Source organism: Mustela nivalis (assembly GCF_964662115.1).
Source record: "Mustela nivalis genome assembly, chromosome: X".
NCBI lineage: Eukaryota > Metazoa > Chordata > Mammalia > Carnivora > Mustelidae > Mustela > Mustela nivalis.
This window is the reverse complement of record NC_139040.1, coordinates 104,443,296-104,465,827: the sequence shown is the minus strand read 5'-3', so window position 1 is coordinate 104,465,827 and position 22,532 is coordinate 104,443,296.

Sequence of the window (22,532 nt, the reverse complement as noted above, 5' to 3'; positions counted from 1 at the left end):
ATAATATTGTACATATTATATGTGTAATATATACATACATAATACTATATACACACACACAACTTCTTCTTTGTCCATTCATCAGGTGATGGACACTTGGGCTGTTTCCATAATTTGGCTATTGTAGATAATGCTGCTATAAACATTGGGATGAATGTAACCTCTGAATTAATATTTTTTTTGTTCCTTGGCTAAATACCTAGTATTTGCTGGATCATAGGGTAATTCTACTTTTAATGTTGTGAGGAACCTCCATACTGTTTTCCAGAGTGGCTGCATCAGTTTCCTTTCTCATCAACAGTGCAAGAGGGTTTTCTTTTCTCCATATCCTTGCCAATACCTGTTGTTTCTTGTGTTGTTGAATTTAGCAATCCTGACAGGTATGAGATGATGTCATCGTAGTTTTGATTTGCATTTCCCTGATGGTAAATAATTATTAACATATGTTTATGTGTCTGTTGGCCATCTGCAGGTCTTCTTTGGGAAAATGTCTATTCATGTATTCTGCACATTTTTAAATTGAATTATTCATTTTTTGGTTATTGAGTTTTTTAAGTCCTAAATATATTTTGGATACTAACCATTTATCAGATATGTCATTTGCAAATATCTTCTCCTATTCAGTAAGGCACATTTTAGTTTTGTTGATCGTTTCCTTTGCTGAAAGGAAGTATTTTCTTTTGATGAAGTTCCAATAGTTTAATTCTGCTTTTACTTTCCTTGTCTCAAGAGATATTGGGGGAACCAGGTGATGGGTATTAGAGAGGGCGCGGATTGCATGAAGCACTGGGTGTGGTGCAAAAACAATGTATACTCTTACACTGAAAAGAAATAAAAAATTAAAATAAAAGAGATATGTCTAGTAAGAAGGTGCTATGGCCAATGCCAAAGAGGCTACTGCCTGTATTTTCCTCTAATATTTTTGTATCTTCAAGTCCCACATTTAGTTCATTATCTATTTTGGATTTGTTTTTCTGTATTGTACAAGAAAGTGGTCTAGTTTCACTCTTTTGCATGTTCCTGTCCAGTTTTCCCAACACCATTTGTTGAAAAGACTTTCTCCAATTGGATATTCTCTCTTTTGTTGAAGGAAAAATATGTAACTTTTTCCCATTGGGTATTCTGTTTTGTTGAAGGTTAATGGACCATATAGTAGTGGGTTCATTTTTGGATTTTCTACTCTGTTCCATTGATCTATGTGTCCATTTTTGTGTCAGTACCATACCGTTTTGATCACTACAGCTTTAAAATGCAACTTGAAGTCCAAAATTATGCCTCCAGCTTTGCTTTTCTTTTTCAAGGTTGCTTTGGTTATGCAGGTTCTTCTATGATTCTACACAAATTTTAGGATAGTGTGATCCAGATCTGTGAAAAATGCTGTTGGTATTTTTATAGGGATTACATTAAATGTTTAGATTACTTGGATAGGATAGACATTTTAACAATATTTGTTAGAAAATCCAGTTATGTCTCCTATTTCTGAAAGCAATTACCATTGGAGAAGAGGTTGTGTAGTGCTTCAGGGAGTGGCTCTGGTGGTACTGTGTGTGCTCTGCTGTTGTACTGTGGCTGTGCTACCCTTCAGGCCAGTCATATGCAGAGGCATTCCTTGTCTGTCATGGGCAATGTTTGGTCTTTAAACTGAATGTAGTGAGTTTTAACTGGATGTGCTCTGGTTTGCTTATGAAATGAGATCTGAAGCCAACTCCAACAGAACTGAGGCCCTGCCAAACTCTCTGGTGGGGACACATGGTGTGGGCAGGATTTTGTGCTGGTATTCTGGGGGAGGGAGGCAAGCTTCAATGTAAGGGCACTCCTGCCAGAGCACAGAGGGTAGAGTTTGGTGTAAGCAAATAAGACAGCCACTGCCTGTCCTGAGCTGCTTCCTTCAGGTATTTCTGTGTTTATGCTGAGACATGGGGGAAGGAAATGTCAGCCAGATCTTTTGTGTCAGGAGGGGCTCTCCAGGAATGCTGCCTCTCAGGGAAGGGCTCCTAAAATAACAAGTAATATCCCCACTGTGTGCCTCAGGCATTTTTCAGATGCTGTTTATAAGCTGTGTGCCCCCAGGTCTGTTTGTTTGTTTTTACCTCAGGAGCAATGCAGTGTCCTTTGGGCTCTATTCCAGCCAAGCCCTTGAACTTTAAAATTTCAGGTTCTAAGCCCTGCTGGTTGAAAGAACTCAGGAAATTCAGCCACCCTTGTATTCCAAGCTAATGGCTTTGGGGAAATCTTCTCCTTGTGCATTCTCTTGTGGGTTCCCCCTTCTCTTTTACCCTTCTTTTGGACTAGAGCTCCTTTCCTCCACAGCACCCATGATCTGTTTTCCCCTAAATCACATCTCCACACACCCTAACATCTTTGATGTTGTCTCTTCTCTTCCTTTAGTTGTGGAGTTTGTTTTATCAGTTTTCAGGTCAATTTCTGGGGTATTGAACATGATTTGATAGTTATCTAGTTTTGTTTGTGGGACAAAAGGAGCCTAGGATCCTCCTACCCCATTTGGAGCCCAGAAATCTTAAAACTTTACTAGTTTGCTTCTGTTTCCTGATTGATTGATTGATTGATTGATTGATTTTTACTCCTGGGTTTCTCTTTTGCAGATTTTTGCTACTGATAATTTAGGCATCAGTACAGCTACAGCTTTCCTTTGAGATAGTTATCATGTAATAAGACAGAAATCAATGTTAGTTAGTCATACACAAATTTGTTATTTCTTTGCATAATTAGTGTGAAGGATCCTTGATTTCATTAGATATACTATTATGAGAAAAAGAGATAATTATAATCTCATGGGCAATAAAACAATAAAGATGTAACTTTTGATTAGTTCTCTTAGTAAACTGACAAGCAATCGGTTTTTGAGGAAGCAATCATGTCTGTGCTTAAAAAAGGTAATATAGTTCTTGAAAATAAAGTAGCTGTGAAGATTCTTAAACATGACTTTTTTGTGGACACATGTTTTCATTTCTCTTGGGTAAATGAAATTGCTCAATCATAATATAGGTGATGTTCAGCTTTATGACAAATTGCCAGACTGATTTTTAAATTGACATATCATTTTACCCTTCTACCAAAAATATATGAAATTAGGCATGTTGCTCTAAATCCTTGCTAGCATTTGGAAGTGACAATCTTTTTATTTTAGCTATTCTAGTGTATGTGTAATAGAAAATTCTATTAGACAGTGCTAACCTAGATGCTATTTTCTTACACCAGATTAATAGGTTGAAAATTAGGTGTATGTTTGGAATTTTAAATTAATGTAGATATATTTGTTCTTATAGTTAAAATGAAGGAAAGATTTAACAAAAAAATTAAACTATATACACATTTAAAATAATCTGATATGTATATTAACTTGTAATTCCTAGACATATGTGTTATTAGATTTTTCTCAAACTTCAAATATGTATGTTATTTTACTTTTTTTTGAAAGGTCATTTTCATTTATTTATTAATAACCTAGATTGTTTTAGAAAGAGTTCATTAAAAAGAAAGAAAACAACACTAATGGAAATAACAGAAAAATAGTAATGAGTAAGCTCAAAGAAAATTAATAAAAACTAAATGGAAAGAATACAAATATTGCCCATAAAGGGTTTACATAGTTTTGCAATGATCAAGTTTAAATGTGGCCCATTTAACTGTCAGTCATAATGAGAAGGGAGACAACTTCAGATACATAATTTTCATTAGAGAGTAGTATTTAGGTTCCCCCAGGCAAATTATGTTCCAAAAGGGATTTCTCCAAAGGTTCCACCAATTGATAAAGGAAACAAACTTTCAGTAAGTGAATGTAGATGGCTAAGGTAAACTTCTCTCCCAGACCATTTCCTACACACTTCCCTCAGCCCTTCACCTTGCTTTCTAATATTATATACTCATGTAAGCTGTCTTACATTCCTCCTGAGGAAGGCAGAGAATGAACAAATTTTTAAGTAATTATTGAATTTATTTATTATACACATTTCTTCAATATAGATTGTGTTTAAAGGTATTTCACCCTTTCCCAGTAGGCCCCAGACTGTTGTGTTTTTGTTTCATTTTACCTGCTTGCTATAGCTGATTTCTCTAATAATCTCCACCTCTTTGCTGTTTCTAAGCTACTAGAAATTTAGGAATAAGATAATCAAGTTTGTCAGACTATGTACAAAATAAGAGCAAATAGACTCTGATTAAAAACAAACCAAACATGAAATAGTTTAAATAAAAAATGCATAAAATGCATTCATTGTTGGAGAGCATCCACTTTTGTCCACTCTGTTTTTTTGTTATTTTGTTATATTTTTTACTTACTTCCTAGTATTCAGCTTTAATTGCTACTTTCCAGATCAGTGTGGTGATTCTGAAATACTAAACATTATCTATACTGTTAATTTATAAATGTGGAAACAATATGGAACTAAATTTTAAAGACATGCTTGTAATCTACAAGAAATTTTAAAAAGTGTAAAGGAACTATAACTAGCAAAAGAAATTATTTTCATTTATTCATTTATTTTTTATTAAGTTTTTAATTTTTTTATTATTATTATTATGTTCAGTTATCCAGTATATAGTACATCATTAGTTTTTGATGCAGTGATCAGTTATTTATTAGTTGCATATAACACCAGTGCTCCTCATCACAATACATGACATCTTTAATTTAGAAAAAAAAGAAAAAAGAAAAAAATCTTTTTCACAGTGTTCCCCATGCAAAAGTACACAGCTCTAGGAGAAAGGGAAAAAAATTGGAAAGAGTAAAATTATTCTCTTTTTCATTTTTTAAAAATTTTTTTAAATTTATTTTTTTATAATTTTTTATTTTTTATAAACATATATTTTTATCCCCAGGGGTACAGGTCTGTGAATCACATGATCTCTCTTTTTCATTTTTTAAAATTTTTATTTTAATTCTAGTTAGTTAACATTCAGTGCTATATTAGTTTCAAGTGTACAACATAGTAATAGACTAAAATAATTCTTAACTTAATTAACTATCCCTGAACAGTTACTTGTCACAAGTTGTTGCAATTTAAATGCAAACCAATAACTAGGACACTATTTGGATAATCTGTTAAACTATACAAATGAAATTATTCTGATCTGTTGTGACATTTTTTAAAAAGTCTATCCCATTCTTACCTATGAGTATTTAAATTCAGTCCAAAAGAATGGGGAGAATTTTTAAAATCAGATTCTAAAAAAGATGAAATATTCTATGATTCACCAAATCAGAATCTTCCATAGTATACAGAAACCATTATACTCTCTTATTTGAAAATATAAGTTTTTTTCACTGTTTAAAGACATTGAATATGAGTCATCTTCAGATGCTTCATCGTCTACATGCATTTGAGTTGCTAACACTCAGAACTGTGAAATATCCTAAGCTCCCAAGGGAGTTGCTCCCACTTTGTATGCTATTTTAGATAGGACTTTTCTTTAATTACATTCATTTCTGTGTGTCACTATCCCTGAACAAAAGAAGAATGTCTGAAGATGTTCTTGGGTTTCTCTTCTAGCCAGAATGTTCTGGGATGTCTGTTCCTGTTCCAGATATGTGATACTTTAAATACCCCTTCATTTCTGACCACTGTAAATATAGACTATGTTTTTCCCTCCAAGTCTTATTTTATACACAATATTTTTGTGCAATTATAAACAAATTTACAGATTGAGAGCACCATGGAGTTTTTAACAACAACAACAACAAAAGACTTGAGGCACCTGAGTAGTTTAGTTGGTCAAGTGTGAGACTCTTGATCTTGGGGTTGTAGGTTTGAGATCCATGTTGGGCATAGAGATAAATTAAAAAATAAAATCTTAGGGGCTCCTGGGTGGCTCAGTGGGTTAAGCCGCTGCCTTCGGCTCAGGTCATGATCTCAGGGTCCTGGGATCGAGTCCCGCATCGGGCTCTCTGCTCAGCAGGGAGCCTGCTTCCCTATCTCTCTCTCTCTGCATGCCTCTCCATCTACTTGTGATTTCTCTCTGTCAAATAAATAAATAAAATTTTTAAAAAAATAAATAAATAAATAAAATAAAATCTTAAAAAAATATTTTTTGTCCATAACAAAGTTTTTACATACAAGAAGTAAGAAAATTGGGATGTGAAGTCATTATCAGCAATCTCAGAGAAAAATTTTAAAACTGTTTTCACATATAAGTCCTTCAAAATACTATTTAGCATACTTATAGGTTAGAGAATCTCCTACATATGTAAGCTAAGTATTAAGTAAATATTATATATTCAAAGGGGAAATCACAATATAATATTATATAAATTAATATTTTTAAAGATTTTATTTATTTGACAGACAGAGATCACAAGTAGGTAGAAAGGCAGACAGAGAGAGAGGAGGAAGCAGGCTCCCCACTGAGCAGAGAGCCTGATGCAGGGCTCAATCCCAGGACCTTGGGGATCATTACCCAAGCCAAAGGCAGAGGCTTTAACCCACTGAACCACCCAACACCCCCAATATTATATAAATTAAAAACAAACATAAAGGAACTAAATGATAACAACACAATGATAGTAGGGGACTTTAACACCCCACTTACATCAATGGACAGATCATCTTAAAAGAATATCAACAAGGAAACAACAGCTTTGAATGACACACTCAACTAGATGGACTTAGCAGATATATTCAGGACATTCCATCTAAAACAGCAGATTACACATTATTTTCAAGCAGACCTGGAACATTCTCCAGAATAGATCACATATTAGGTCACTGTTAAGCAGGCCTCGATAAATACAACAGGACTGAAGTCATACAGTCATACCATGCACCTTTTCTGACCACAACAATATGGAACTAGAAGTCAACCACAAGAAAAAAACTGGGACAGGCCAGAAATACATGGATGTTAAACAACATGCTACTAAATAATGAATGGGTCAAACAGGGAATGAAAGAAGAAATAAAAACAAATGAAACAAATGAACAAATGAAACATGGAGACAAATGAAAATGAAAACACAATGATCCAAAACTTTGGGATGCAGCAAAAGCAGTCCCAAAAGGGAAGTATATAGCAATAGAGGCCTACCTCAAGAAGCAAGAAAAATCTCAAATAAACAACCTAACCTTTTACCTTAAGGAGCTACAAGAGGACAGCAAATGAAGTCTAAAGCCAGCCAAAGGAAGGAGATAATCAAGATGAGGGCAGAAATAAGTGATACAAAAACTAAGTGATACGGAAACTAAAAAGACAGTGGAACAGATCAAAGAAACCAGGAGTTGGTTCTTTGACAAAAATGAATAAAACTGATAAACCTCTAGCCGGATTATCAAAAAGAAGAGAGAAATGACCCAAATAAATAAAATCACAAATGAGAGAGGAGAAGTAACAACCAACACCATGTAAATATCAGCAATTATAAGTAGCAATGGGAAGTTATAAAAAAGCTAAGTATTGAAGATTTCTGAATAAAAGTTTTACAATAAGCAGCAGCTAGCTGTGCTTTGGAACCCAACAGTATAGGACTGGGAATTTCCCATGGTTTGTTGCTGTGTGAATTCATTTCACCACAAGGTTTGCTCAATATGTATGATATTTTTTGTTTGTGCTTTTTTTTTCTTTTTATCTGTTTGTTTTGTATTTGCTGTATGTAAAATTTCTACATTTTGTGTAGTGTCAGGACAGTGTTTTAGAAATGAGAAGAAAAAGATCTCATCTCTAGCAAATATAAATCTTTGCCCTCTATAAAACTTTAAAATTGAAAGAATATTTTACACATATGGCCCTCACAACAACCCAGTGAGAGAAGACAAGAATGATTATCCTCATTTTATAGGAATGAAATTGAAACTCAGATTCTGTGAGTAGCTCAAATCCATCAGAGCTAGAAAATAGAAGAAACTGGGTTCCAACCCTGATATATCTATGTGTAACCCAAATTTCCAACCTGCTTTCCATTATTCACCATTGTAATTAAAACATTTACTAAGTAAAAATAAAAAAAAATGTAAGTTAATGTTCTTATTTCATGTTCTTATTTATCAATAAAAATTAATTCTTTAGGAAGAAGAATTAAGATGGCAGGATAGTAGGTGGAACCTATGCTTGCCTCATCACTCTCACACAGCTAGATAAATATAAAATCATTCTGAACACCCAGGAAATCGATCTGAGGACTGAGAGAACAAAATGTACAACTACAGGAAGAAGAGAGGCCACATCACAGAAAGTAGGAGGTGTGAAGATGTGATTTGGGCGGAAAAGAATCACTGTTATTGAGGACAAGAAGGATCCCTGATCTGGGAGAGAAGAGAGAGAGAAAGCAGGGCACAGGGCATTTTACAAGAAAAATATTTCCCCGAAATCATTGACAAGGAAAATGGCGGGGCTGATAATCACAAGATTTTACAAGCAGTGGAGCTCAAAGTCTGAAGTTTTAGATGTCTGCACCATTGCCAGAATGGAGCCTGGTAGGCATAGAGTCGTTTCTGTGGTGAAGGCGGGCAAAGACTCAGAAGCAAACAATGTGGTCTGAGGATCCCTTGAGTTGCACTGGGAGAGACAGTTCCTCTTCCTGAAGTGCATTTGGGAGAGGCAGCACCATTCCTCTGGGGATATAAGAGCTGAAGGGCACCATTGAGCTGCCCCATTCATTAGCATAGGAACAGAGGCACCTACTGAAGGCACCTAACATGGACACCAGTATTTGTTGTGTTTTACCATAAAGTCCAAGTCCTTGCACATTCATGTAACTGCCCTTCCGGGACAAACTCGCACTACCCAGAGCATGGTGATACTCTCCCAAAGAGGATTCATGCAGATCCATGCTGCACTGGGTCCCTATAATTTGGAGTTTTGTAACCCAGCCAGTATGTCTCAGATAAAACACAGAAGCATAGCACTGCTAGGTGGGCATACAGTTTAGACATAGACAGGGTGAAGGCAGGGTCTCAGGGATGCCTGGAACAAAGAAGGGGAGATTGTTAGCTCTTCTGTGAGGGCTTCCTAAACAATAGTAGGCACAAAATCCCCTATCAGGAACAAGAGAGCCAGCTGATGCACAGACTTTGGCGAGCAACACAGCACCCACACTGGAGGCTTGAGCCACTTACACCAAGACAAACTTCCCTACACTCTACAGGTTTTGTTTCATTCTGTGTTGTTTTTTTAACTAGGAGAGGAGTACCTGAAACTCAGAACAGCAGCAGACTGCTCTCCCAGAAGACCATGACAAACCCCTGACACACACCATACATATTGATCATAGACTGCTAGAAAGCTTCAGCTCTGGGGAAACAGGATGTAGCCTCTTTTAACAAGCAGACCAAACACACATAGTTAAGACAGGCCATACAGTGGCCAAGGTTCAAACACTCCCCACTGGAATAAAGGAGAAACTGCAGAGGACCAACCTGAAGAAAAGAGCAGCCAAAAGGCAGCAGCAGAGTGCACACAGCATACACCAGAAACACTTCCTGAAGCACCAGGTCCTGGACAGGATATGACCTCATCTTCATAAAGTCATTACTCTCAGGAACAGAAAACATAACAGACTTTCCTAACACAGAAAAGAACACAGAGACCTAGACAAAATGGCAAGATAGAGGAATTCATATGAAAAGAAAGAAAAAGAAGAGGTCACTTCCAGAGACCTAATCAAAACAGATATGAAAAATGTGTCTAAACCAGAATTTAAAGCAACAACCCTAAGGTTACAAGCTGAGCCACAAAAAAGTACAGAAGACCCAGTGAGTCCCTTGTCATAGAGGAAAAAGAGCAGAAAACTAGTCAGTCTAAAATAAAGAATTCTATAACCAAGATGTAAAATGAACTGGATGTATTGGTAACAAGGATGAAAGAAATAGAGGAATAAATAAGTGATACATATGACAGAATTATGGAAAATAATGAAGCAAAAAAGAAGAGGGAACGAAAAATATTGGATCATAAATATTGACTTAGGGAACTTGGCAATTCCGTAAAGCATAACAACATTAATGTCATATGAGTCCCAGAAAAAAAGAGGGGGAAAGGAGCAGAAGGTTTATTTGAACAAATTATAGCTAAAAACTTCCCTAATCTGGGGAAGGACACAGACATCCAAGTCACATCAAAATCATCAAAAGCAAGACAGCAATATATCATGGTAAGATTTGCAAAAGACAGATAAGGAAAGAACATTGAAGGTAATAAGGGAAATCCCTAACCCATAAGGGAAGACAGATAAGGTTAGCAGCAAGTCTCTCCACAGAAACTTGACATCCCAGAAGAAACTGGTAGGATATATTTAATGTGAATGGGAAAAATATGCTGCCAAGGAAACTCTATCCAGCAAGGCTGTCATTCAGAATAGAAAAAGAAAGAAAGAGTTTCCAAGACAAAAACTAAAGGAGTTTTTGACTACCAAACTAGCCCAGCAAGAAATGTTAAAGGGGACTCTTTGAGTGGGAAAGACCAAAAGCAACCTATTAAAGGAAAAGAGAAAATCTCTAGAAACACTGACTTTACAGGGTATACCATGGCACTAAATTCATGCATATCAGTTATCACTCTGAATGGAAATGGACTAAATGCTCCAATCAAAAGACATAGGGTATCAGAATGCATAAAAAAAAGTCCCTTCTATATGCTGCATACAAGAGACTCATTTTAGACATAAAGACATCTGCAGAATGAAAGTGAGGAATAGAGAACCATTAATCATCTTAATGTCAAAAGAAATATGGAGTAGCCGTACTTATATCAGACAAACTAGACTTTAAATCCAAGACTGTAACAAGAGATAGGGAGGGGACTATAATAAAGGTGTCTATCCAACAAGAAGATCTAAGAATTGTAAATATTTATGCCTCCAACTTGGGAGTACCCAAATATATAAAATGCTTAATAATATATATAAAGAAGCTCACTGATAATTTAACACCCCACTTACAGCAATGGACAGATCATCTAAGCAGAAAATCAATAAGGAAATAATGGCTTTGAATGACACACTGCACCAAATGGACTTAACAGATATATATAGAACATTCCCTCCTAAAGCATCAGAATACATATTCTTTCCAGGTGTGCATGTGACATTCTCCAGAATAGATCACATACTGGCTCACAAATCAACACTCAACAAGTACAAAAAACTAAGATCATACCATGCTTATTTTCATACCACAATGCTAAGAAACTTGAAGTCAACCACAAAATTTGGAAAAAACATAAATCCATAAATATTAAAGGACATCCAACTAAGTAAGGAATGAATGGGCAAACCAGAAAATTAAAGGAGAAATAAATAAATACATGGAAGCAAATGAAAATAATAACATGACAGTCCAGAACCTTTGGGATACAGCAAAAGTGGTCCTAAGAAGGAAATATATATATTACAGGCCTATCTCAGGAAGCAAGAAAAGTCTCAAATACACAACCTAACCTTACATCGAAAGGAGTTAGAAAAGGAAAAGAAAATAAAGCCCAAAGCAGGAAGAAGGGAAATAAAGATTACAGCAGAAATAAATGATATAGAAACAGAATAAAACAATTGTGGGTATTATGGAGGGCACGGATTGCATGGAGCACTGGGTGTGGTGGAATAATAATGAATACTGTTATGCTGAAAATAAAATATAAATTAAAAAAAAACAATTGAACAGATCACTGAAACTAGGAGTTACTTCTTTGAAAGAATTAATAAAACCAATAAATCCCTAGCCAGACTTCCCAAAAAGAAAAGAGAATGGTCCCAAATAAATAAAATCACAAATGAAAGAGGAGCGATAACAATCAACACCACAGTAAAACAAATAATTCTAAAACAGTATTATAAAAAATTATATGAGAATTAACTGGGCAATCTGGAGAAAGGGATAAATTCCTAGAAACATATAAACTACCAAAACAGAAATAAGAATTAGAACATTTGAACAGACCCATAACCAGCAAACAAACTGAATCAGTTATCAAAAATCCCCCAACAAACAAATGTATGCAGATCACTTCCCAGGGGAATACCACCAAATGTTTAAAGAACAGTTAATACTTATTCTTCTCAAACATTTCCAAAAAATAAAAATGGAAGGAAAGCTTCCAAACTCATTAAGACACCAGCATCATCTTGATTCTAAAACCAGACAAAAATCCCACTAAAAAGGTGAATCACAGGTTAATATCCCTGATGAACATGGATGCAAAAATTCTTAACAAGATACAAGCAAACTGAATCCAACAATACATTAAAAGAATTATTCACCAAGGTAAAGTGAGATTTATTCCTGGGCTGCAAGGGTGATTCAGTATTCACAAATCAATCAACGTGATACACCACACTAATAAAAGAAAAGGCAAGAACCATATGATCCTCTCAACAGATGCAAAAAAAGCATTTGACAAAATGCAGCATCCCTTTTTGATAAAACCCTCAACAAAGTAGTGATAGAGGGACCATACTGCAACATGATAAAGGCCATATATGAAAGACCCACAGCTAATATCATCCTCCTTGGGGAAAAACGGAGAGCTTTTCCTCAATAGTCAGTAACAAGAAAGGGATGTCCTATCTCACTGCTTTTATTTAACATAGTACTGAAAAGTCCTAGCCTGAGCAATCAGACAACAAGAAGAAATAAAAGGTGCCCAAGTTGGCAGAGAAGAAGCCAAACTTTCACTATTTGCAGGTCATATGGTACTCTATGTAGAAAACCCAAAAGACTCCACCAAAAATTTGCTAGAACTGATACATGAATTCAGTAGTCACAGGATACAAAATCAATGTACAGAAATCTGTTGCATTTCCAGATATCAATAATGAAGCAGTAGTAAGAGAAATCAGGGAATTGACCCCATTTACAACTGCCCCCCAAACTGCAAGATACCTAGGAATAAACCTAACCAAAGAAGTAAAAGATCTGTATTCTGAAAACTATAATATACTGACAAAATAAATTGAAGATGACACAAAGAAATGGAAACACATTCCATGGTCATAGATTGGGAGAAAAAATACGGTTAAAATGTCTATAATACCCAAAGCAATCTACATATTTAATACTATCTCTATCAAAATACCACAGCATTTTCACAGATCTACAACAAATCATCCTAATTTTTTTATGGAATCAGAAAAGATCCTGAATAGCCAAAGCAACTTTAAAAAGAAAAGAGAAGCTGGAAGCATTACAATTCTGAATTTCAAGCTATATTACAAAGCTGTGGTCATCAAGACAGTATGGTACTGGCACAAAAACAGACACACAGATCAATGGAACAGAATAGAAAACCTAGAAATGAACCCACAACTGTATAGTCAACGAATCTTCAATAAAGCCGGATAGAATATCCAATAGAAAAAAGATAATCTCTTCAACAAATGGTACTAAGAAAATTGGACAGCCATATGCGAAAGAATAAAACAGGACCACTTTCTTACACCATACACAAAAATAAACTCAAAATGGATGAAAGACCTAAATGCAAGGCAGGAATACATCAAAATCCCAGAGGAGAACACAGGCAGCAACCTCTTTGACCTCAACCACAGCAACTTCTTACTAGACATGTCATCAGAGGCAAGGGAAACAAAACCAAAATGAACCATTGGGGCTTGTTCAAAATAAAAAGCTTCTGCATAGCAGAGGGAATAATCAACAAAACTAAAAGGCAACCTACAGAACTGGAGAATCCATTTGCAAATGACATAGTTGATAAAGGGTTAGTATCCAAAATCTATAAAGTACTTATAAAACTCAATGCCCCCAAAGTGAAAAATCCAGTTAAGAGATGGGAAGAAGACATGAATAGATATTTTTCCCAAGAGGACATACAAATGGCCAACAGACACAAGAAAAGATGATCATCACTCATCATCATGGAAATACAAATCAAAGCCACAATGAAATACCACCTTACACCTGTCCGAATGGTGAAAATTAACAACACAGGAAACAACAGATGTTGGTGACAATGCGGAGATATGGAAAAAAATATATATATATATACATACACATACATATATATGTGTGTATATATATATACACACACATACATATCATGTGTATATGTATATATATATAGTGTATATATATTTAGTGTATACACACACACACACACACTAAATAAAGAAGATGTGGTATATATATAATGGAACATTACTCAGCCATAAAAGAGAATGAGATCTTTCTATTTACAATGACTTGGATGGAGCTTAAGAGTATTATGCTAAGTGAAATAAGTCAGTCCAAGAAAGACAAATGTCATATCCTTTCACTCATATGTGGAATTTAAAAAACAAAATAGATAAACATAGAAGGGGAAGGAAAAAAAGAGAGAGGAAAGCAAACCTTAAGAGACTCTTTACTATAGAAAACAAACTGAGGGTTGATGGAGAGAGGTGGGTGGGAAACTAGCTAAATGGGTGATGAGTAGTATTAAGGAGGGCACTTGTTTTGAGCACTGGGTGTTATACGTAAGTGATGAATCACTAAATCTTACTCCTGAAGTCAACATTACGGCATATGTCAACTAACTAGAATTCAAATAAAAACTTGAAACAGTCAAAGAAAAAAATAAATGTAAAAAAAAAGACAATCTTTAGAAGTGAGGTAAAATTTTATAGGTCTTTTTGGTAATACCATTTAGCTCTCAATATAGAACTATATATTATATTGTTGCTTTTATTGTTTTTTTTAGAGTTTTGTTTTATTTAAATTCCAGTTAATATACAGTGTAATATTAATGTCTGTTGTACAATTTAGTGATTCAGTAATTACCTGCAGCACCAGGTACTCATCAAAACAAGTAGAATGCTTAATCCCCGTTACCTCTTAAACCCATCCCCCTACCACCTCCCCTCTGGTAGCCATCAGTTATTTTCTCTATAGTTAAGAGTCTGTGTTTTGGCTGACTTCTCTTTCTTTTTTTCCACCTGTGCTCATTTTATTTCTTAAATTCCACATATGAGTGAAATTATATAGTATTTGTTTTTTTCTGATTTATTTCCCTTACCATAATACTCTCTTGTTCCATCTGTGTCATTTCAAAGGGAAAGATTTTGTTCTTTTTTTTATAGCTGAATAATATTCCATTGTATATGTATACACCACATCTTCTTTATTTAACTGATGGTTGTTTGAACTGTTTCCATAGTTTGGCTATTCCAATTTTAATTTTAATTTTCAGTGGTTTATTACTATTTATTTTTATTGGATTTTAAAAATTTACTTGACAGAGAGAGAGAAAATGAGCAGGGTGGAGGGGCAGAGGGAGAAGCATAGAGCCGCTGAGCAGAGAGCCATATGTGGAGCTTAATCCCAGGACTCTGGGATCATGACATGAGCCAAAGGCAGATGCTTAACTGACTAAGCCACCCAGACACCCCCATTTTCAGTGGTTTAAATTAAAGTGTGATGAATATACATTCATTGCCCAAGTTTTACGTGACTCTTATTGTGACACTTGTATTGAATAAACTATTCTTGTTGTCCTGGGCAGAAATCATAATTGTATAAGGCTGACCATTTGCATCTATATTCCAAGATACTACTAAAATATCAGTAATTGCCTTATTAGATTTGATGACACTTTGGGTCTGAAGCAGACCAGGAAGCAACAATCATTTATGCCACCTAGGTTTGGAACTGATTGAGAGATGGTCAAAGAAATGAGTTAACTGGATATAAAAATTTTAACTGTATTAGTATCAGAGCTATTAAAGAACTGCACCTAAACTGGAGAGCAAAAAACTGGTATTTACTGTCTAAGGCAGATTATCTATTATCAAAGCATTCTCTGAATAATTTACCTTAGCTTCGGGTATGCAGCCAGCTACTTTAAAGTCACTATCAATCTCAAATCACTTTAACCTGGTCAGATATTTATATAATTAAAAGATGAATTTTAATCACTGTGTGAGTTGGTCTATTTCATCCTTATTTATACAGTTTAGTCCTTTAGGGTATCAACCTAAAGGAAAGTTTTCTAAGGTTTATTCATCTCTGTGGGTTCTATATTTTATATATATATATATATATATATATATATATATATATATATATATATATATATATATATATATATATCTTTTTTTTTCCTAATATCTTCCTGGCTGAATGAGCCAAACAAACAAAATTCTCTGTTGAGCATCTCAACTCCGTAGCTGCTGATTTAGGAATCAACAATTGCCTTGAGAAGAAAAGTGACACCAGATACTATGATCACTTGTCTTAGCTTTTCTTGTCATCTGAATGTAGCACTGAAAATGCTTATACTTTGGTAGCTTACCAGTATCTTCAAAATTTTAAAACTGCTTTGTCTAGCTTTTCTAGTAGTTCTCAGCTGGGTGGCTAGTATGAGTCAAGCTATTTCACCACTGTCCTCAGATAAAGTTTTGACAAAATAATCTAGCTATCTTTATTTGGCAATATGACGATAGTGTGAATAAATCATATAGTCCTGCCACAACTATAGACCATGGTCCTTGAAGCAATGAGAAAAATATGATAAAATATGTGGTTTAAATGGCTCATCCTGATGACTATGTGGAAAATAGATTACGTTGGAGATAAGTCGGAGTCAGTGTTCCAGTGAGTAAATTACTGCACAAAAGATGATGCATGTGAATTAGAGCAGTTGAAGTGGAGATAAAATGACAGGGACTTGTTTTTAGATGTCTTAAAAATAGAACCAGCTAGTGACTGGATAAGAGATGAGGTTTTATGTCAGTCTTTACCTTGTGGACATAAAACAATCCTGAGCTTGAAAAACTGAGTATATGGTAGTATAGTTTTCCAAGCCAAGAAAATAAACAGGAAAATAGTCTTTTTTTAGGGAAGATAATGTGTTGCTTTTGAGCTAGTTGATATTGATGTTAAGAGACTCTAAAAAGTAGGGAAGCAGGGAGCAGAAAGACAAGTTAGCACAATGTATTATAATAGCCTATGCTCCAATTTTTTAATGACCCTTTCAAATTGAAGTTCAATGTAATGCTGTAAATACTTATTACACAACTGTGTGCAAAATATTGTGCTAAATATCATGAGATACAATGCATTTTTTAAAAATATTCTAAAAAGTAGTAGGTATGTTTAGGATTCTAAAAAAGAATCATAATACATTCAAGTTTTCTGATTTCCGATTTAGTACTCTTTCCCCTGGACCATGAAATGTATGGATGGAAATTGATGTTATCATTGACACTGTAAATAAAATCATCATTTGAGCAATGAAAAAATATGGGGGAAAATTTAGGGCCTGCTACGACAAAGAAAGAATTAATAGTGATAATTTTTGAAGTAATATACATCATGAATATAGTATCAATGCAATAAAACTGTAGAGAGAAAAGAGATGGTATATTCTATGATTATTTGGCAACTTTTTAAGGTCCAAATATATTTCTACATAGATATTAGTCACACCAAAAGGGAAATTTATATAGAAAGCTCAGGAAACCCTGATTATCCTATAGAAGGTATAGTTTGGTAGACTAAGTAGTGCTTATTTACCTCATTTGGAATATATCAATATTTATGCAGTTTATTTTGTATCTTTTGATAAATACATCACAGTTTCATTTCAGTCAAGTAAAATCACCTGGGTTTTTTTTTTTCAAATAAATAGCCCATAAGTTAATTCTTAAATTATTTCTGCATGCAAACTTTAGGTTTCTGAACCTCAATGCAGGGCATGCAACATTTCCATATTAAATTTTAAGTGGTTGTTTTTTCACCAATGTGTTTACTTTTAAAGATAGTGAATGAAACGTTATGCCTTTAAGTGCTTGATCAACTCTGCAACCTGCCAGTCAATTAATTGACTCCTAAAACATTAATTAATTGACTCCTAAAACACCACAATTCTCAGCCTCGGTTTTTGGAAAAATAATTAGGAAGTCTTCAAAGATGAGACTGCATATAATAGAAGTTTTTAAAAATAGATATTGAAACAATAAACATAAGAAACAAAAATTATCATTGGGTATGAAAAGATAAATTTCTAACACATATTTGTAAAGCAATACCACATTTCTGGTGGGAGGTATGCCCTGGTGTGTTAATTGGTCTACATTTATCCCAATGCCCATATGCTCAGAAAATAGCAATGAATGATGAAAGACTGTCTTTTGGATATTTTGTAACTTCACTAATTCTCTGGAGCATCTGGCTTGTACATTCTGTCAATCAAATATTTGAGTATTTACTGTCTACAAAAAAAATGGACACATATTGGCATTTTAATTTTAAGCAATACTCTTAGTCTGCCACTGACTATGTGAATTGCTTCCAGAACTTATGAATCATTATAATGATTTCTAGTGCCACTTTTTATAATCATCTCAATTTTGCATCATTCTAAAGTAACCTGGTCACAAATATTTACATGGGAGAATTAAGTGTAAAATAGCCATTTCATTTCAAGGAGCAGAAATTATAAGCATCAAGAAAATAATGTTATGCACTCCACCTGTTATCTTAGAAAAGCTACTCTGGATTACATGAAATAGTCAGTGGCTGGATTCACATTTTACCTTTTGTTGTTATGTAGTTTTTGCTGTTCCCAACAGCAACATTGGGAAATGACACTAGTAAAGATTTATTTCTATCTTCTACCAGTTTTGACGGTATAGCTGCATGATTCTAGTTTTGCCTTTAGGCTCATTTTTAGAGTCCAGTTGTCATACTTATATGGAGATGTATAATTATAGTTAAATAAAATTGTCTGCTTGGAAAATAAAGAGAATTATTCTCTGGAGGTTAACACTAGAGATGGTGGTAAAAGATAATGGTAGAAATTAGAGTGAGAGAAATTATATCTCTATGTACAGATTGTTTAGCAATATGAATTCAAAAATAAAATGTAGTGCTATTTGACATGGTGAATACCCATCACTGGGAATTTTCAAACAGAAGTTGAACCATACTCTATTTTCACTCACTATTTTATTTTTATCACTTTGCATATTGCTTATCACCTAGAATGGGACCAAAAATATTTTTTAATTAAAAAAAGAAGACTAACTGAATGAGTGACTAATAATGAGTGGATTTGTAGAAGGGATTACTACAAGGATAAAAAAAATGGCAAGAGACAAACTTCTTAAGGTCTCATATCATTGTGAGGTCTACAAGTCAACACATTGACTTTGCAGATCCATGTGTCAAATCGGGAGATAGGAATGTGAGCTCCAAAGCAATGATGCTTATACTGAAAGCTTCATCAAGTTAGTCCAGGACTGAGTTTAAAATATGGGGAATATGGGAAGAGAAATAGAATTGTAAGACAAGTATAGAAATGCAACTGTCATAAAGGTGACAAAAATGAGATAACTTGCCCCACAGACTAACATTATTTTTACACTCTTTGTCAGCAACAAGATATCCAAGGCCATGCTGAGAAATGAAGCTTAAAGCAATACTAGAACAATGGCAGTGAAGCCAGTAGGGAATTTTCCCTTATATAGAGATTACTTTGTTGGGCCTGGTTGAATAGTGCGTTCTCCCTCATACAGAAAATTAATTCTAACAGGGTACTAAAGTTTGAAGTAATTTTGAACACTAGAAATTGTCAGATGCTTGTTCCAGGTCCTCATTTGTCATAAAGGAATTCATCTTGGGACATGAACAAGAAGGAATCTCACCATTGCTTGTAATGAACATTATATAAACTGTCACTCCTAAATCACAGGTGTAGATAGACCTGAAAAATAACTGTGTGGGAAATCAACTCACAACAACCAATGTCACTTAGATAATCAGTCTAACACTCAAATGCTTCCTGTCTGAAGAGACCTAGCAACAAATTTGTTCATAACATCACTAAGAGTCTTGATGAAAAACACTCACATGACAAATAAAATGAGACTCCTTTTTAAAACCATAATGAAATAAAGATGCAAGTCCCATATTTGGCAAACACCAGTATTTCCAGTATCTTTTTTCTCTATGAAACCACTGCAGTTAACCAGCATTATGAGAATGCTCTATTATATTTGAAATTATTTTCCATAATCAAACAAATCACTTAGTCCCCTGTATATCTAAAAGAATTCCTAGTGCTTTGATCTATGTTTTCCAGATTTAAATTTTATTATTTTTACACTATGGTCCTCCAAGGAGGATGCATGATATATTTTTAACTGTCATGATATATTTTTAATGTTCACAATAACCCTATTGAGATATCATTACTCTTATTTTGTGTATGTGGAAACAGGAAGTGAATGGCTGCTTAAGATTAAGCTGATAATAAATGGTAGGAATTTCCATTTCTGATGAAGGATTAACAGAGATCAGCTTCACCTTCTTGCCTTTAACATATGAAAAGTAAATACATCAACATTTTTCAAGGCACTGTTCATCAGGCAAGGAAGGGCACTGACCCCATTGAGATGGGAATAAAACACAGTGAGCCCTATGATTGCCCCAGATTAATGTCTTGAGACATTCCTGTCCAGAAAAGCAGAACACAGACAGAGCTCAGCAGACTCCACAAGGTGGGAAGACAGAGATCAAAGTCTGGGGAGAACAAGGCAGCTATAGTTTATAGAAGAGTACAAGAGAAGAAAGAGCTTCTCAGAGAGAATTCTGGAGATTTGCATCAACTATTTGAGTCAAGTATTTTTAAATAAATACTCAAGTATTCGCCTGAGTATCAATCAACATGTATGTATGAAGAAACTATTAGCCATTAAGAAAAGTAGCATCCAAAACTATTATTGTTCGTAACAATACCTGGTGCTCACAATTATTGTTCGTAACAATACCTGGTGCTCACACAGGACCTGGAATGGTACTTCATCCTACATGTGATATAGGAAAACCTCAGTATTCAAGGGATACTGGGTCAAGTACATAAAAAGGTCATGTCTCAGTATGTGTACACTAGTCTGCTAAGGCTTCCATAAAAAAAATCATAGACTGAATAGTATAAACAACAGACATTTACTTCCTCATAGCTCTGGAGGCCAGAATTCCATGCTCAAGGTGATGCCAAATTCAGTCCCTGGGGAGAGCTCTCTTTATGGCTTATAGACTGCCACCTTTTCACTGTGTCCCACAATTGTTGGAGACCAAAGCACGGTTGGAGTCATGGATCAAACCAGGCCCTGACTTGTGTATCCTCTAAAGTAAGGACACCTTGGTAAAGGGTTAAGGACAGGAAAGTTGAGTAACACTGAGAAAGGGTCTGTGTTATGTGTCATGCGCTCACCTATGTGACTTCCCACACGCTCTCCCTACAGAAGGGAACAATGTGGTCAGGGTCATAAATTCTTAGTTGGTCCTTGTTGTTCCTTTGCTTCCCATAATCCACTCCCTGGTTGATTGTAACTTCTTGTATCAATAGTAGCTAATGGCATTAGCCATGATTACCTGGCATCACGAGATTTGTTTGTAGTTAATGTAAAACTTGTTATAGGAACTTGTGGCTATCTGACTAGATACTGATGTATTACTCCTTCTATTGTGGTCTGCCTTATAAATGCTTGTAAGATGTGGAATAAAATTGGCACTGTTGGATATCCTCCTCAGTGCTCCTCCTGCCCCCATCTCTCTGCTTCTAGAGTTCTTTTCTTCATCCTCTTACCCTCATATTTCTGGTCGATTTGTCATGCCGACTGCAACACACAATGACTTTTCCTGTGTGTGTGTGTGTGTGTCTAGAGGAAAATCGGGTGACTTTTTCTCCTCTTATAAGAACACTAATCCTACTGCATAGGACCCCACCCTTATGACCATATTTAACTTCAATTAGCTCCCTAAATGTCCTTTCTTCAAATACATTCACGTTGGGGCCTATGACTTCAGCATATGAATATGTGGGAAGACACAATTCAGTACATAACAGTGAAGAATATTTAACCCTAAACTGAGCAGTGCTCTAAACCTGACTAGACATCTTGAAAGCAAAAACTTAAAGAACCAAACTCTCCTAAGTAATTTAAATGAGCCTCAAAACAAAACTCAATAATATTCCTAGGGATACAGAAAATATGGTATCCAATAAGATGAAATTCGCAATGTCTGGTATCCAATAAAAAGTCAGCAGACATACAGAAAAACAGGAAAACATAGTTCACAATGAAGAGGTAAATTAATCAACACAATTTGATCTATTACTAAGTGACATCAGAGAAAATAGTGGAGAAGAGAACTTGAAAGGTCCATCCCTCCACAGAAACACAAAGAAATGAGTAAAAATTGGTTAGAATCAACTTAGTTGGAAATCTGGAAAAACATTCAAAGGTTTACAAGCAACCAAGGAAATTCTTGGTAAAGAAATAGGTGACTAAAATATGATAAAAGAGCTTTCTGGTATCTCAGTCTATTCTTGTTCCATGCTCCTCCCTGCCATAGTGGCAGTCTTATAGATTAAAGTCCACATACCTAGTACAGGTACCTGTTTCTGGAGGGAGCAGAGGGGACCTTATTTTCAAGGAATTGTATTTGGTTGTTATGATCTTTCTTGGAGGTTCCCTGAAGTATTTTTTTTTAAGATTTTATTTATTTAGTTGACAGACAGAGATCACAAGTAGGCAGAGAGGCAGGTGGATGGGGGGAGAAGGCTCTCCACGGAGCAGAGAGCCTGATGTG